A 16,759-nucleotide genomic window follows, 5' to 3' on the forward strand; every position below is an offset into this window, starting at 1 on the left:
TTCACATGTGTATTTGCATGTGTCTGCAAATATGCGTGTGTGAGCGTATGCACACACACACACACACAATTCTCCAAGGCCAGGGGCCAAGTCCTTGTATGGTATGTTCTGTTGTACAGTATCTAATCACTCCATGCACTCTTGGTGAATATTAATAATGACGAACAGCAGTCCTCCCTGTCTGTGTACCCCCCTTCTACAGTAAAAATTGATGGCCGTTATGCACTTAGTGTATACCAAGGTCCATATTAAGATCTGGGGTAGATCCAAGGTAATCAGGTTGGGCATAAGCCCTGTCTCATCAGGACAGAAGGAGTACAGATATTTCATCCCCCTTTTATGGATGAGGAAACCCAGAGAAGTTAAGTGACTCTCCCAAGGCCACAGAGCAGGCAAGAGGCGGAGCCGGGATTAAAATCAGGGTCTGCTGACTCCCAGTCCCAGGCTCTTTCCTCTAGATGACATTGCTTCCCCACAACCAGCCTTCCCCAGTCAGTTTTCAGCACCCAAGTATTACAGACCCACCAGCAATGAGCTTGTTGGTACCCTTCTGGAGCACTTTTGCCTATATGCCATTCAGTTATAGATGCAGCTTTGATTTCCTTTGATTACTCAATTTGTCTGTCTTCTCCATTTGAGTGTATTCTAGCTGTGGGCAGTGGCTGTGTCCCTTGCTAGGATGGAATTTCCCAAACAGTACAGTATATTTCCTCTGATGGGAACTGTTCCTTCTAATACCACACCTGCTTTAGGTAGATGGGACCAAGTTTTAAGACCTGGGGTAACTTTGCCTCCTGCAAATCCAGTCCACCATTTAAAAGTTAAACACCAATATCTCCCAAAAAGCCTTCCCCAACAGGGCTACACCTCGGTCATTCCTGCCCATCAGCCTTTTGACAGCCCCAATGCATTTATATTTTTTTAAAAAAAATTCATTTTTATGGTATTTGTTAATCGCTTCCTATGTGTGAGGCATTGTACTAAGCATCAGGGTAGGTACAAGCAAATTAGGTTAGACACAGTCCACTTCCCCTGTGGAGCTCACAAGCTTAATCCCCAGATGAGGTCACCAAGGCCCAGAGAAGCAAAGTGACATGCCCAAGGTCACACAGCAGATAAGTGGCGGGGCCGGGATCAGAGCCCAGGTCCTTCTGACTCCTGGACCTGAACTCTATCCATAGGCTAAGCATTGCATCTCTACACGTGAAAACCACCAGCCCTCCTAGAATAGGAGAGAGAAAAGAGCCCCAGAAGGATTATGTGGGTAGAGAAACCAGGGATGGGCAGTGGGGGCAAGGAGCATTTGAGAGACAAGCCTGGAAATTACCAGAGATGGATCAGACCTCCCACAGCCCCTGCTCAAGGTCTCTGGCCCCCCAGCCTCTTTCAGCTCCTGTTGCCTGGGACCTTTCTGAATCGGGGGTGCCGTCACCTGGAGGCCTTCTGCCTCTGATGGGATTGCCACCTGGAACCGCTGCTCCCTGTCCTGGTGCCCAAAGGGGCCGGGTCACCTCCTTCTATAATTGGGTCAGTAAGTTGGAAGACAAAAGGGAGACCTCGGGTGTCGTAGGAAGAAAAAAGGAAGCAATAAAAGGGGACCCACCGAGAGCGATGAAAGTATAGATGAGGAAAGGGTTAAAAGACAGAAAGGTGCCCAGTCTTCAACCAGAGGCCTGAGAGTCCGAAGGTCATGGGTTCTAATCCTAGCTCTGCCACTTGTCTGCTGTGTGACCTTGGGCAAGTCACTTCGCTTCTCTGGGCCTCAGTTACCTCATCTGTAAAATGGCGTTTGAGACTGTGAGCCCCATGTGGGACAGGGACTATATCCAACTTGATTTGCTTGTATCCACCCCAGTGCTTAGAACAATGCCTGCCACATAGTAAGCGCTTAAGAAATACTACAATTATTATTATTCACATGAATCAAAATTTCTAATGTGGACTTTGACAATTTAATGGGAAATTATTTCACACCCCACAAGCCCTTACACATTCCACACAAACTGGGCACCTCTTGTGAAAGGGGCCGAGTCAACCCCCTCGTCCATCCCTCGGTTCCCAGTGACTGGGCTTTTGTAGGCATGCCAGAGGAATTAGGTTCCACCACCCCCACCCCCGGCCGATGGGTTTCGATCTGCGGGAGAAATCTCGGGGCCGGTTCCGACGTCTCAGGTTTGCCCGTGCCAATGAAGGGAAAATGCTCTTCTGTGAAATCTACAATAGTGCATGCTTTTTGGACTCTGTCCAGGAAGCGTTCTGAAGAATCCCTCTAATTAGAGTCTGGAGAGTTTAAGGAGCTGTTTTCGAGTTTCTGACACTAAAGCAGATGGGTGTTTGATCCTTATGCTCTCCTTGACTAGGGGAATCGTAATGGGTCACTCTAAAAGTCTTCAAATTCCTGCTTTCGTGCGAAGGGGTTCGGCACCGGGACTGTTTAGGGAGGGTGGCTTTGGCGGGGGTGGGGGTGGGGGCGTGAGGGGGGTGTCAGAGCAGTGGGAATCTGTGTCCTTATTCTGATAGTGGGGGGGACTGGCCCCATCAGAGTGGGGCCGGATCTGGAAGAAAGTTACACCCAGCTCATGGCAGTGTTTCAAACGTTCATAGAGACCCGAAACTGAGGTGGGTGGAGGGTGGTTTTCCTTTGTCTCTCCACCACAGCAGGGAGTGGAGGTGCTGGGGGGAGGGGGATAAGGGAGGGGGGCGTTCTTCTGGCTGTAAGGCTTTCTTCCTCTTCTCCTCTCCCCATATCTATTCAGTTCAGTCCCCTCCATCTCCTCCCACCACCGCACGTGAATCCAGAACCAGTTCCTTCTCTTTGGGGAGTTTTCGTTCTCTTGCCTTGCTCCCGGCCCTTTCTTCCCTGGAAGTTGAGTTGGGAAGAAGGGGGTGGGTTGGGGGGGGGGGGGGAGGGAGGTTGAGGGGGAGGACACCGGCCTAGGGAGGGCTGAGAGAAGAAGCCTCCTTGCCCCCAGACCCATCAACCACCAATCTCAACCTTGACATATTCACTTTCCCTGACTTCGGGGCCAGGGGAAAAGCCCAAATTGCCCAGAAGCACTACCGGTCAAAAGGCCACATTAGCTTCTCTCCCCCCACCCCACACCGATTTGTTCTCTCCCAAGTGCTTAGTACCCTGCTCTTCATGTAGAAAGTGCTCAAAAATACCATTGATGACATTGTCTTTGGTGAAGGTCTGAAATCCAACCAGCACCTCTCTGTCCTCCCCAAACCTCTCCTTCTCCCCCTCTCCCTTCCCCCCACTTTTCCCCTTGCCCCCAGCTTGCCCCATTGTTAAATCCACTGGCTGTCTCCAGCACTTCTGCACATTCATTCAATCAGTCATATTTATTGAGCTCTTACTGTCTGCAGCGCACCGTACTAAGCACTTGCACCTATTTCTTCTGGCCAAAAACATGGTTTGGGGGAGTTCTTTCCAGCTTGTGAGCCTAGAGTGGCCGAACCCCAACGGTAGAGCGCAGAATGGTTTTGTAGACCTGCTATTCAGTTACTGATCTCTATTTTTCTCTTTGTAAATGTTTTCAAGTCTTTCTCCCGCATCATAGTCTTATTTCTCTTTGGGCAGCAGAGGTGTCGCTTCTTTTGGACATATACTCCCTTGATCAAATATTATTCCTAACACTAAAACTGCTGCTCTTACTCCTATTACTACTCCTACTAACACTATTATTTCTAATAATAATGATAATGATATTAGTTAAGTGCCCTCTGGGTGCCAGGCACTGTCCTAATTTAAGGTTAGAAACAAGATACAAAATAATCAGGTTGGACACAGTCCCTGTCCCACATAAGGGTCACAGTCTTAATCATTTCACAGTTGAGGAAACTGAGGCACAAAGAAGTCAAGTGACTCGCCCAAGGTCACGTAGCAAGCGTTTGGCAGAGCCTGGATTAGAACCCAGGTCCTCTGACTCCCAGGCCCATGCTCTTTCCAGTAGCCTACACTGCTGTATTTACTTCTCTTCGTAAATCTGCCTCTGCACTTAGTAGTACAGGGTTTGACACATATCAAAAGCACTAAACAAACATCATTTTAAAAAAATAACTAAAACCACTACTAAAGTACCAGTTATCCCATGCAGATTGAAATTTGTCCTGTTATTTTATCTCAAGGAGAGATTTTACCCACCATCCACCACAGCCTTGCCTCGTGCTCCGCAGTGACTCTTTAAACGGTGATCCCAACTAGACTCCGTCAAAAACTTTTGCAACTCCATCCTCAGGATATATCAAGTCACCAGAAATTGATCTTCACTGCTCAGTCCCATCCTACCAGTGTCCACCTTCCCCCTCAAACACACACGTACCCCATGCTGACTCAGAGTAGTCTGGGCTCAAGGGGACCCAAAATATGGCCAGGACAAAGAGAGAGAAGCAGAAGTCAACAGCAAGATGGGCTGAGCAGAGCAGCTCTTCCTCAGTTTACTTGGATTGGTGATAATAATTGGCAATGGGATCATTGTAAGAGCTCAGTAAATATGACTGACAAAAAAACAGGATCAGAAGGTTGGGGGAACACTTGAAGACATGGAAATGTTTTGAACACTAGCACCCTGTTTTTAAATACCTCACCTGAAAACTGCATTCTAGTAGTAATTTGCACCTTAAACCAATATATCTCTTGTGATTTAAGCATTTTAAAGAGAGAATTGGTTTACGAAGAATTTACACATCAACCTATAAGGATTGGAGATACTTTGTGATTTAGAATGTCTCGAATTGCTTATTTCTTCATTTTTTTTTCCTAGACAGTGCCTGATAAAGAAATATCAGTTCTTTGTCAAGGTTTCAGTAATCCGTATGAAAAATCCAGAAACCATTAGTAAGGCATTCTGAAGTGGGCATTTATGGCTATTAGTGTAAACTGGGAAGGAGTAAATTATTTAATGTATTTATTTTCCCCAAGTTATTTACACCCTGGCATTAATATATTGGATCGGCCCTCTGGGAACTTTTAAAGGTGTGAAAGCGGGAAATAGAAAGCTGGTAGCATTTGGCCTAATCGCTATTGAAGGCTCTTGGATAGATATATAGACTCTTTGGCAGACAGTGTTGGAAGGGAGGGGGAAATGCCATAATTAGTTTTTGATGGGTATTGGAGAAGCCATCACGGGGCTGTATCTGAAAACGCAATGCACCTTCTACATGAATTTAATAGGCTCCCTGGCTCTCTTCTTGGATCTGTTTCGATGCTGCCTTCATTCCAGCATTGAACATTGTTTGGGAGAGCTCTTCTTCCCAGCATGTAAGCCCACAGTGGCCCAGACCCAAATATAGTAGCCCAGAATGGCACTGAATCAATCTGTATTGTGAATTGAAATGCTTACCATGTGCGGAGCACTGCACTAAGCACTTAGGAGAGCACAGTCTCTAGCCTCAAGGAGCTTACAGTCTAGCAGTGGAACCACAAGAAGTCTGAAATTCTGTTATTCTGGCCAGAGTACTCTACTGCTTTGTGTTCTTTAGTTTTGGGGGTGGTTTTTTTTTTTTTTTTTGGTCTTTTATGTTGTTTTAGTGCTTGTTTCATCTTTTCTTGTGTGTCTGTCACCAGTCCCTTCCCTCCCTCCCCATCACCTTCTACCCACTTATAGTCTTAGATGGTGAACCCCCAAGGGCCAGGGCCTGTGTCTAACTCCCATCCATTTGTTCTGTCCCAGAACTTAGTACAGGGCTTTGCACACAGTGACCACTTAATAAATGCTATTGCTACTATTCCTCCTGCTATTTCCATGAAAATGTCTGGGATTGAAGAAATGCCACCTTGTGATGAGAGCACAAGAATGAGAAGAGAGAGAGAGAGAATATGTGTGTGTTGGGGGGTAGAGAGAGAACGTGAGCCTCCTCTCTCTTTGTTGACCAGAGGAATGGGGGGGGGTGGTTTAAGGCTGCTGACATTTGGCAGCATTAAGAGAAAAGAATTAATCATTTAATCAGTCAATCAATTAATACTATTTATGGAACACCTGTGTCCCCAGAGAGGATTACAGAATTAGGAGACACGATCCCTACCCACAAGGGGCTAATCATCTAGAGAGGAAGACAGACCCTAAAATCAATTATAGGTAGGAGGAAGCAACAGAATATAAAGATAGATACCTAAGTGCTAATTTAGCATTATTAATTTCCGATCTATTTTATGATGATGCAAGGTTAAAGACTCACCCACTCTGTTTTTCTCTCCAGTTTCTGACGAGTTAAGAGAGTCATTGGATTTTGCTTCCTCCCCTGCAGATTTTGTTTAGAGGAAGGGTTGAGGATCAGTCGGGCTTTAGTAATCTCTTGGGATTTAAATCTGACTGAAGGAAATCCGACATTGACTCTGATTTTCTTGGCACCCAACCGCCTGGGGAATTTTCCACCCACCTGAACTCCTTCCTGGGTGATTTCGGTTCTGCCCCTCCCTGAGAAGAAAGTCTCACCACATTTGGCCTTTTTTCTCTTTGTCTCAATCCCACACCAGTGGCTACCTATATGTCAGTCCGGCCATGAAATGAGGGGGACCATATTGGAGTTCCTTCAGAATCCAAATGCTTTGATTAATGGCAACAGCAATCCTGGCCGAGAAAAGAGAAGTGCCTCATTTCAGCCGGCTCGGGGCTCCCTCCTATGAAAATGGCTTTCGAGCATGGGTGCTTGAGCATCTGAATTTTTTGTTGCAATTTTTTTATGATATTTAAGTGCTTACAATGTGCCATGCACTGTACTAAGCCATGGGGCAGATAAAAACTAGTCAGGGTGCACACGTGGGGCTAACAGTCTTAATCCCCATTGTACAGATGGGGGAATTGAGGTACAGAGAAGTGAAATAACTTTCCCAAGGTCACATAGCAGACAAGTAGCAGAGCAAGGATTAGAACCCAGGTCCTTCTGCTTGCCAGGTCCATGCTCCATCTACTACGCCACATTGCTTCTCGGCAGTGTTCATTAATCAGTCCCGGCTTCCCAAGGTTGGGGTACCGGGCCCGGCTGCTGTCTTTAGGGAATTGATGTTCCCCAAGACACATCACTGAAGTTCAGAGTGAAAAGTCTTCCCAGGAGACACTCGGACACATGCATTTTCAGACCCTCGACACTCCCTGGTTGTTTTCCCACGCTGGGCATCATCTGGGCCTTATTTCTGAGCGATTGGAGCCAGGACGCCAAGGTTGAGGAGAAGGAGGAATAGTCAAGAGGAGTTGGGTCCTGCTGCCCAAAATTGGCAGGGTAAAGAGCCAACGGGCAGGAAATTTGACCAGAACTCAAGGGGCACTGGGGAACTTGGACTTTGCTGTGCCGGTCTCCTCTTCCTGTCCTCCCCGCACACTGTACCCTGCTCCCTCTCTACCCCTTCTGCTTCCGAGAGCAAGTGAGGCCTAGTGGAAAGAACTCATGCCTGGAAGCCAGGAGGATCTAGGTTCTATTCCCAGCTCCCCCCATTGCCTTCTGTGTGATCATAGGCAAGTCATCACTCTAGGCCTCAGTTTCTTCATCTGTAAAATGGGGGTGAGATGCCTGTTCTCTTCACTCAGTCTGTGCAGCAGGGGCCAAATCTGATCCAGCGTTCTTGTATCTATCCCAATGCTAGGCACAGAATAAGTGCTTAATACATTCCATTTTTATAATTATTAATTACACCTCCCTTCCCTCTTCTCATGGGTGCAGGCCCCCACTGCCCTGTCCGGTCTCAGACCTCAACGGCCACCTTTCCAGTTACTGTAATAATAATAATAATTATTATTATTGTGGTATTGGTTAAGCGCTTACCACGTGCCAGACGCAGTAGTAAACGCTGGGGTGGATACAAGCAAATAGGTTTGGACAGTCCCTGACCCACATGGGGATCTCACACACACACACCTCCCTCCTGGCCTGGAACTCTAAGCATCATCAAGCAGTAGACCCCAACTGTCCTGTTGGAAATAAAAAATGCATTCCTTCACGCAGAATGGCAGGCCCCCCGAACGAGGAGTTAATGCTTTTCATTTGAACAAAGCTGCTGCCTCTGTCATTTTTGATATCTTCTGTTTTCGTATGCGGAAACACAAAGCACAATTAGAATACAGTTATATATCCTCATACTTATTAAAGCTTGGATTAACATGACATAAAGTTTTGTCTGGGGAGTCTTTTGCTATGGTTCAGGGAGCATTTTTGTGTGACAGTAATAGGCTACAGTTAATATACTTGAATGATACTAGAATTTGTGTTATAAGGCAGAACAAAAGGGGTTTATCTGAAAGCTGAATTACAAAAGGTGGAATTATCATTGCGAACGATCCACCGAGATCGGAGCTTAATTACTGTAGCGGGTGTTATTTCAGCATAATAAAGCATCAGTAGCTGAGCGAGTTGGGAAACGGCCTGGCCAGTTTGTCCTTCTGGGCTCCTGGTGTCCCCGGTCCCCCGCATGCTTACCTGCCCTCAGATCCAGGCCATAGACTCGAACCTTCCCCTGCGACCGGCCAGCAGGGCATCTCCCTCTCAGAGGTGGTGGTTAAAGTTGTTGGCGGCCAAAGACGCTTTCAGCCTCGGCTTATTCATTCTGACTGCTCAGGTTGGAAATGTCTTTTGTGTTTGTCTCCCTGGTTGAGAGTGACAGCTCCTTGTAGCTCATCCCCCACTCCCAGCCCCAAAGCACTTATGTCAATATCTGTAATGGATTTTGTGATATTAATGTCTCCCTCTCCAGACTGTATCCTTGCTGTGGGCAGAGAATGTGTCTGTTTATTGTTATATTGTACTCTCCCAAACACTTAGTGTAGTGCTCTGCACGTGGTAAATGCTCAATAATTACCACCAACTGACTGATTAGTTAGGGTAGCAGATCATTTTGTTACCGAGAGTTCCCAAGAGCCTAGAACAGAGAACCTCAGGATAAGAAGGCTCGATAAATGCTGCTTTCCACTCGCTTTCCCAACTTATTTTCCCCCACTACTATGCCACCTGTGCACTTCAGATCTCACCCCCTAAGCACTTGGGCACCGCCCCCCCTCCCTCCTGTTAGCACCTATGTCTAGATCTTTAAACTCTGTTGCTTCCCCTTACCTGTAATGTATTTTAATGTCCGTTGCCCCCACAAGCTCATAAGCTCCTAGAGGACAGGGATCATGTCTACCAACTCTCTTGTACTTTCCCAAGTGCTGACTACGGAATTCTGCACAGCATAAGCGCTCAATACATACTACTGTTAGATTGCTACTGCTACTATTACTGCCCCATTAGCCCTGAAATCCAGGAGGCATTTTGACAGCGGTCATTGGTGAGCTGCCTCTCCCACCCTTCCAAGCAGGCCTGAGGCACTGAGGGTCTGTCATTAAATGCTGCTTTTCTTCTTGTCCCTGTCCCTGTCCCCGTCCCGTTCTCTCCCCCCGCCAAGACATACCGCCTTGCAAAAAGCAGTCCTTTCCTCAGTTTTGCCTCCTGCCCTCTTGGGCCGAGCGGCCCCGCTAAACCGGTCAGCGGGCTAATGAGCTCATTAATACATGCTGATTTCCTTTCACAGCTATAGATTCGTCCGGTCTCCTAAAGAGGCTAATTGTTTTGACAAGCCGAGGAGGCGAAATAATATGATCTGTCAACAGTTTGGCTAAAGAGTCAGGTTGTGGTTAAGCCAGGTGTTTGGCTTCAAACGGACCGGTTTCCCCCAGCATAAGGGAGCCTCGGCTATCCCTCCGGGGCCGTCACCTCCATCGGTCAGGAAAGGGGCCCCGACAGAAGAGGGAGAGTCTGATATTAGCTCCCGTCATTGTGTGTCAGCCCTTCGGCAACATCCGAAGCGCTAAGGTTTGAGCCAGTTCTTTAGTCCATACTTATCAAATTTCTTGATTTCGTTTTTATCATTTGTGCCTATAGGCTCGTCCTCTTTTACCTTGCGTGTGTTGAGCACCGTGTGTCCACTGGTGTCCTGCCCTAGATTGGGAGGTCCTTGAGGGCAGGGACCGTGTCTTCCCTGGTGCATGGAACAGTGACCCAGCCCCTGGGCAGGGTCCAGCAAGCATTGGGATCAGCGTTGGTCAATGTTCCCTGTGAAATTGGACAAAAATCCATTGCTTTGGCTCAGAAGTAGTCGGAAAGGAAAGCTCCACCCATTCAGAGCAGACATGAACCCATGATACCCTGGGAAGCATTGCGGAAGAGGTCATCCCTAGGTGACTGTAATCACCCACCTGCCAACGCATTCCATGTTAGCCGTTCTGTGTTAGCGTTAAAAGTTCATGGTGGGTTTGACTATGACTGCCTGAGGGTCCCAGGGCCTTGTGGGGGAAAAAGTAACATGTGATTTTTTTTTTTTAATTGGTGGAAAGTTTTCTGGTAGAAACCTTTTGGAAGACAATAATTAGAAGCTGGTTTCCTTTAGGAAGTTACTGCTACTGCATTTGAGCCTCCCCCTCTCCCCCTACCTTCAAGAATGAGCTTGAGAAACAGCATGACCTAATGGAAGGAGTCCAGTCCTGGGAGTCAGAAGACCTGGGTTCTAATCCCACTCCGTTATGTGTCTGTTCTGTGACCTTGGGCAAGTCACTGCACTGCTCTGTGCCTCAGTTTCCTCATCTGCCAAATGGGGATTAAACCCTATTCCTTTCTACTTAAACTGTGAGCCCATACGGGACAGGGACTGCCTCTCTAACTGGATTATCTTGGGTCTGCCCGATGCTTGGTTCAATGCCGGAAACATAATTAAGCGACTAAGTACGGTAATTTTTTATAATATATAAATGGTAATCGTTGAGCACTGTGTGCAGAACACTGTAGTAAGCACATGGGAGAGTACAATACAAACTGCTCTCTGCCGCTACCTCCCATTAGTGGATTGGTTTAAAGGGTGGATTGGTTTTAATTGGAATGAACACAATATTTTTCTTGCTGCAACAAGGCTCCCAAGGAAGGGAAAAAAAAAAAAACCACTCAATTCCCCCAATTATGCCAAAGGATTCCCAAGCCTATCCAGGAGTAATTAAAAAATTCAGCCGAAGCTTGTTCTCTCACTTGTTTTCAAATGAATTGCTAAGTATCTGTCAAGATGATGAGTGCAGCGGCCATTGATGGGTCTCAGGATCTCAGTTCCCTGTTTCTGGCATCAGGATGGGAAGATGTGATGTTGAAGACTTGCCACCCCTGATCGTTGCCATCTCCCCCGCCCCGGGGCCACGACTCCTGGGGTCAGAGGGGCTCTCTGGGAAGAAGCAGAGAAACAAGGGTCTTTCCTCACCTGGAGTTGTTGGTTGGTTTCAGGCTGAATGGTCTCTTCCCTGCAGTGGGTAAAAAAAAATCCTATATATTGAGTGCCACCCTTGGGGGCAGAGCACTGTACTGAGGAGCACTTGATATTCCTCATTCATGATCCTCCATATAAAGGGCAAAGGGAGGCAGCGAGGCCTAGCAGAAATAGCCAGGGTCCGGAAGGCAGGAGATCCAGATGACCTGGCAGGAGTCACTTCCCTGCTCTCTGTCTCAGGTTCTTCATCTATAAAATAGAATTAAAATACTGGTTCTCCCTTGTCCTAATCCACAATTCCATGTGGGCCAGGCGCTCTGTCTGATCTCATTATCTTATACCTACCCCTGTGCTTAGTAGAGTGCATGGCAAGTGGTAAGTGCTTAATAAATGCCATCGTTATTATGAATTTAGGGGACCAGTGGATTTTTGGCCTAGTGGATAAAGCCTGGTCCTGGGAGTCAGAAGGACCTGGATTCGAATGCCGGCTCCTCCACTTGTGTGCTGTGTGACCCTGGGCAAGTCACTTAATTTCTCTCTGCCTCAGTTACCTTCTCTGTAAAATGGGGATTAAGACTGTGAGCCCCATGTGGGACAGGGACTGGGTCCAACCCTATTTGTTTAGTACATGCCTGGCACATAGTAAGCACTTAACAAAAAACACAGTTATTATCATCATTATTATTATTATTTTGGCAGGGTGGTGGGGCTGAGACCCCCTCCATCTGCTCCCTTCCACACATATTGAAAGCCAAGGGCATGGGTCCAGAGGTACACTGTTCTCATTGTCAAAGCTTAAGAGAACTCGGCTGCTCGGAATTAGAAGGAGTGGGTAGCATCTTGTTCTGGCCTTGTAAAGGAGCTTTCCTTTCCTGATGCTCCTGGCTGCCAAGTCCCCTGACAAGTGCTCATTGGGGTTTTTCATGTCACTGGATAAATGAGTCTTGCCAGTGGATAAGATCTGAGGTGGTTGAGAGGATTCAAAAGTGATCTCTCTCCAGCTCTTTTCCCCCTCTCAGGGGCCTGAACGGTCTGTTGGTAAATGCTGTAGAGTGGACAGAGACCACGATGGGCATGGCCACTAAAACTGGTGTGTCCTCTAAAGGGCCCCCATTTTTCCAGATGAAAGATTTAAGGCCCAGAAAGCTCAAGAGGGTTTCTCGCATTGTCACCCAGGAAGCCAGCAGAAGTACCAGACCCTCAAGGTCCAGTCTGGCTTTACTCCGGTTGCCGTTCCACCTCCTGGCTGGCCCATTTGGTCACAATTGGCCAGGCTGAGAGAGCTCTAGAATTGCATTTCCCCTGGAAATCTACATCAGAGCCTCCAGGTGTACATGCTGAGGTTTCTACAGCCAGAGTAGATTGCGATTTCAAAACTTGCCATTCAACTGTTGAATTTCAAAATGCATTAGGGTTGGGGGGAAACTTTTGAGGAGGAATTCAGAAGCCTCGGATCGGCGAGTCAGTCAGTGAGTCAGTCTACCGAGGGGACCTGGGAGTTGGCGGAAAAGAAATCTGGTGGGAAAGAAAAGTAGACTGCCTTTCTTTGGAGCAGAAAGAAACTTAGATGGATTTTGTCTTGGCTAAACAACTCTACTACTTTATCTTACAGCTGAGCCTTTTTTGAGGCAATGTCAATTGTTCTTTTCTTTTTTTTTTTTTTAAAAAAAAGGCCTCCAGCTTTCATGCATGGACAAACATTGTGATGAAATGCCTTATCTTTGCCCTTCCTCAGCAAGTCTTCAGCCAAGGGCAGAGGGAGAGGGGGGTTGTGGAATTGTTCTCTTCCCTTCCTCTGTATCTGACTTTCTCCCCCACCCTCTCACCTAATAATAATAATTATATTTATTTAGTGCTTGATATATTTGAGGCACTGTACTATGCACTGGAGTAGGTACAAGCTCATCAGGTTGGACACAGTCCCTGTCCCACATGGGGTTCACCTTGTGTCCATCGTAGTGAACCCTTCACCAGTCAGTCAGATCCGGTGAGGGACTTCGGTGCTTTGGTTTCCCCACATGTACATTGGCTTGTTTTGCTTTAAATTCAGCAGCCAAAAAGATTTTTCTTTTTATAAACAGTGTTTTTGTGGAATGACTTAAGGACCGGGCAAAAACCTGTGGGGTTATTACGGCTCATTTGCTAGATGAGAGAAGTCTGTAATTTTCTGTTGTGTATTTGTAGGCACAAAGATGTGATAAAGATGGCTTGTGTACTCTTTAGTTTTCCAGATGTCTCCTAAGTGGATAAACATCATTTTTTTTTTGGGTGGTTGGTGTAATGCATTTGGGGGTAGGGTAATGCCAAGGACATGCGTAGTGAGTAGGCTGACGCTGATCTGAGAAGCTTAGCCGATGGACTGGATACCCCCACCCGCGTCCCTTGGCCTTAGGCTGTCTTCCGAGAGCGTCTGTTTGTCGGTCTGCACGAAAATGGCCCGAGACCCCACGAGTGCTTTGCCTTGTTTTTCGAAGGTTGGGAGAACATCTGGAGCTATTTAGTCTCTTTGATTAGAGCCAAGCAGCTCTGGAGGTTGTGATTTTCATTCCCAACAAGGAAGAGGGTCCCGGTCTCCCCCGGCGTGCAGATTATGTGGATGGGGAGGCCCAGCGATTGATGGGGGCCAGAGGGGATTGTTGGGGCATGGGGACTGGCCGGAAGGGGGAGGGAGAGAAGGGGAGGAGAGAGGAACAACTTCCAGATGAGATTCTGGAGGTTGGGGCTTTGGGCCAGGGCCACTCAAGGCACTAGTGCCCCCTGGCCTGGTGGGCTCTGTAATTGGCATCCCAACCTAGTGAGACATCCCTCTGGCCTGACAGCCTCACCAAAACCAATGCCCAGGCGGTTCGAGGCATGTGGGCAAGGCGGAAGCTGTCTGGATTGGCAGTCTCTCCTCGCCAGGCCCCACCTTTCCCTCCCCCACCAGTCCCAGCACAGTCATTTGCCCTTAGCCATCCCTGCGGACGATAAAGGTGCTAAATGCCCTCTTGTCTCTAAATGCCCAGGACTGTCCATGTGGCCACCCATGGGGCAAGTCCCTAGCAAGTGAATCAATGCTTACCACTTGCAGAACACTGTACTAAGCGCTTGGGAGAGTATGTTTTAACAGTATAATAGGCACATTCCCTGTCCACAACGAGCTTGCAGTCTATCCCCTCTGGCAAAAAAACCCAGCTTCCAGTCGTGGTGGATGCAGTGACCCAGGGCCCGCTTGCAGTGGGCTACAAAGGGAGTAGGTTTTTGGCCACAGATGACTACCACCGACCCCCAGATTTACTCAATCATTGAGCCAACCCACAGATATCGAGAGGGCCAGCCCTCATCCCAGAAAACCGCGTGGCCCCGGGGGCCTTTAAGCATCAGCCTCAGAAGCAGATCACTGATGCCCATCCGCGTCATGTGACTAAGCAGACGGGCTCGATGTAGAGATGGGGGCGGTGGAGATGGGGGGTTGGGGAGGAGGTGCCCAGGAGAGACGGATTATACCTGCTGACAGCGGCTAATGTTCCGTGAAAGGAGGCTGGCACGAGGACTCACACCTGGCTGGTAAAATGCTGGCGGAGCAGTGTTCTAGCGAGGATTCCGTTAGTGGCTTGCCCACAAAGTTTGGAGACAAAAGAATGTTCTTGCTTTGGGGTAGGGGCTCAGAGGTGACAGCAGATGACGATTTCTCTTTATTGGGAAGGGAAATCAAGGCCATAACCCTTCTGTCATTGCCTGCTCTCTACCCCCCCCCCCATCCCCAGACCATTGTCATTTTCCTGCCTCTGTCTCCCCAGTCTGGGAGATGGGGATAAAATCCCCTCTTCTCAAGGTTGCCGGCAGTTAACGAACTGCCATTCCTAAATTACTCAGAATATGAACTGTGCTGGAAGAGATAAGTATTAGAATTTTATTCGGCAGTCTGAAAATAGGTTTCCCAAAACCTCCCAGATAAATCATTCCATTTAGTAAAGGGGAGAATTCTACTGCTCAGATATGCTTCTCCTAAACATTTCTCTGTTAGGGGAAAGAGGGCAATGGGAAAATCTCTGATGGGGCAAACCACAGCCAATGCCATATCTCCTGCTTGGCGATGGAAATGACATTCCAGGACTCTTGCCCCAGGAGGAGAAAACCCCCAGCCAGCCAGAGAACTGTGCTTTTGGGGAGGCTCTGTGCCCTTGCCTGTGCAGCCTCCTGCCCCAGGAGGCTGGGCCGGCCGGGACTTGAATTTTATTTATCATTCTGCCCCAGGCACCACCTAGTGGAAGCACACGGGGCTGGAGCCAGGTGACGAATTGGTCCCGGGCGAGGCCTTCCTCTGCCAGCGCTTCACGGGCGGGGTTCAAGGAGAGCGTGGGGCACTGGCCTCCCACAGGGGGACTCCTGGGCCCCTGGGAGAGAGCGGGGAGAGTTCAGGCCCATTGGGTCTGATTTCTGATTCAACCCTGAAGACCCAACCCCGGGGCCCCAGCTGTAGGCTAAAAACATAGGCAGAGAGTGCATATCCAGCTCTCAGCGTCAGCTGTTCCTTGGACCCTCACCACGCCTTGGTTTCCCCTTGCATCAATCATTGTCTAGCCTTCAAGCACCATGATGAGGGGAAAGAATTTCCCTATTTAAAGCACTTAGTTATCAATATACCCATCTTCCCTGTCTCTTTTTCCTTCTCTCTGGAATCCATTCTGTGTCCATCTCCCTTGCTAGACTGTAAACTCCTTGGGGGAACCCATCATGTCTCTTAACTAGTGTGTGTCAGTCAGTCAGTCGTATTTATTGAGCACTTAAGTGTACAGAGTACTTTACTAAGAGTTTGGGAGAGAACAGTATAACAAACACATTCCCTGCCCATAATGAGCTTATGATTTAGTGGGGGAGAAAGATGTTAATATAAATAAATTACAGATGTGTACATAAGTGCTCTCCCAACACGGTGCAGTGCTTTGCACACAGCAGGCGCTCTGTAAATACTATTGACTGAATGGCAGAGGGAGGGATGCATTTGACTTTTTGGGGGGAGGAAAAGGGGTGTTCAGCAAAGCCAAGGGGCTCCTCTCCACTCTCTCCCCGATGGAAAGCATAATTGATCTGTTTTGTTGAGCGTCTGCTATGTTTCTGAGCACTGTACTAAGCCCTTGACAGAGTGCAGTAGAATTGGTAGACCGATCCCCACCCTCAAGGGGCTGGTAATCTAGGGGGAGACCCAGCTGATTTCCTTGCATCATTTTGGGGTCCTCTCGATTCCGTCTGCAGGCACTCCCGCAGGATTTCTCTACCTCCCGGATCTCCAGGAGCAGTGGAGGAGTGGGGCTACCGGAGCCGCCCTACAAGCCAGCCAAAGCCGAGCTGGCTGCCGGCACATCGCTCGCGGTCTCCCCGGCTCTAATATTTTACGGCAAGATGTTAATAAGTAGTTGTCTCCGTCGAAGCACTGTCATAAATAACCCAAGAGTCTCCCCCCATGGCCTGCTGTTAAATGCCGAGCGGTTGGAGGACTTTGTAGAATCTTGTTTCAAAGCAACGATCTTTGCCTGTCACCCACCTTCCAAGCTTAGCTCCCGAATA

General features: G+C 48.1%; 1 protein-coding gene and 1 long non-coding RNA gene across 12 annotated transcripts in view; both read left to right on the forward strand.

Annotated features, from left to right (window-relative positions):
- MSI2 (musashi RNA binding protein 2) overlaps positions 1-16,759 on the forward strand; it is a 303,580-nt gene that overhangs the window by 158,565 nt on the left and 128,256 nt on the right. The window lies entirely within an intron of this gene.
- LOC120638917 lies at positions 12,538-16,656 on the forward strand. Its single transcript, XR_005660960.1, has 2 exons — positions 12,538-12,681; positions 16,448-16,656. It is a non-coding gene; the product is annotated as an uncharacterized LOC120638917 (long non-coding RNA).

Source organism: Ornithorhynchus anatinus, chromosome 17, assembly GCF_004115215.2.
Source record: "Ornithorhynchus anatinus isolate Pmale09 chromosome 17, mOrnAna1.pri.v4, whole genome shotgun sequence".
Lineage (NCBI taxonomy): Eukaryota > Metazoa > Chordata > Mammalia > Monotremata > Ornithorhynchidae > Ornithorhynchus > Ornithorhynchus anatinus.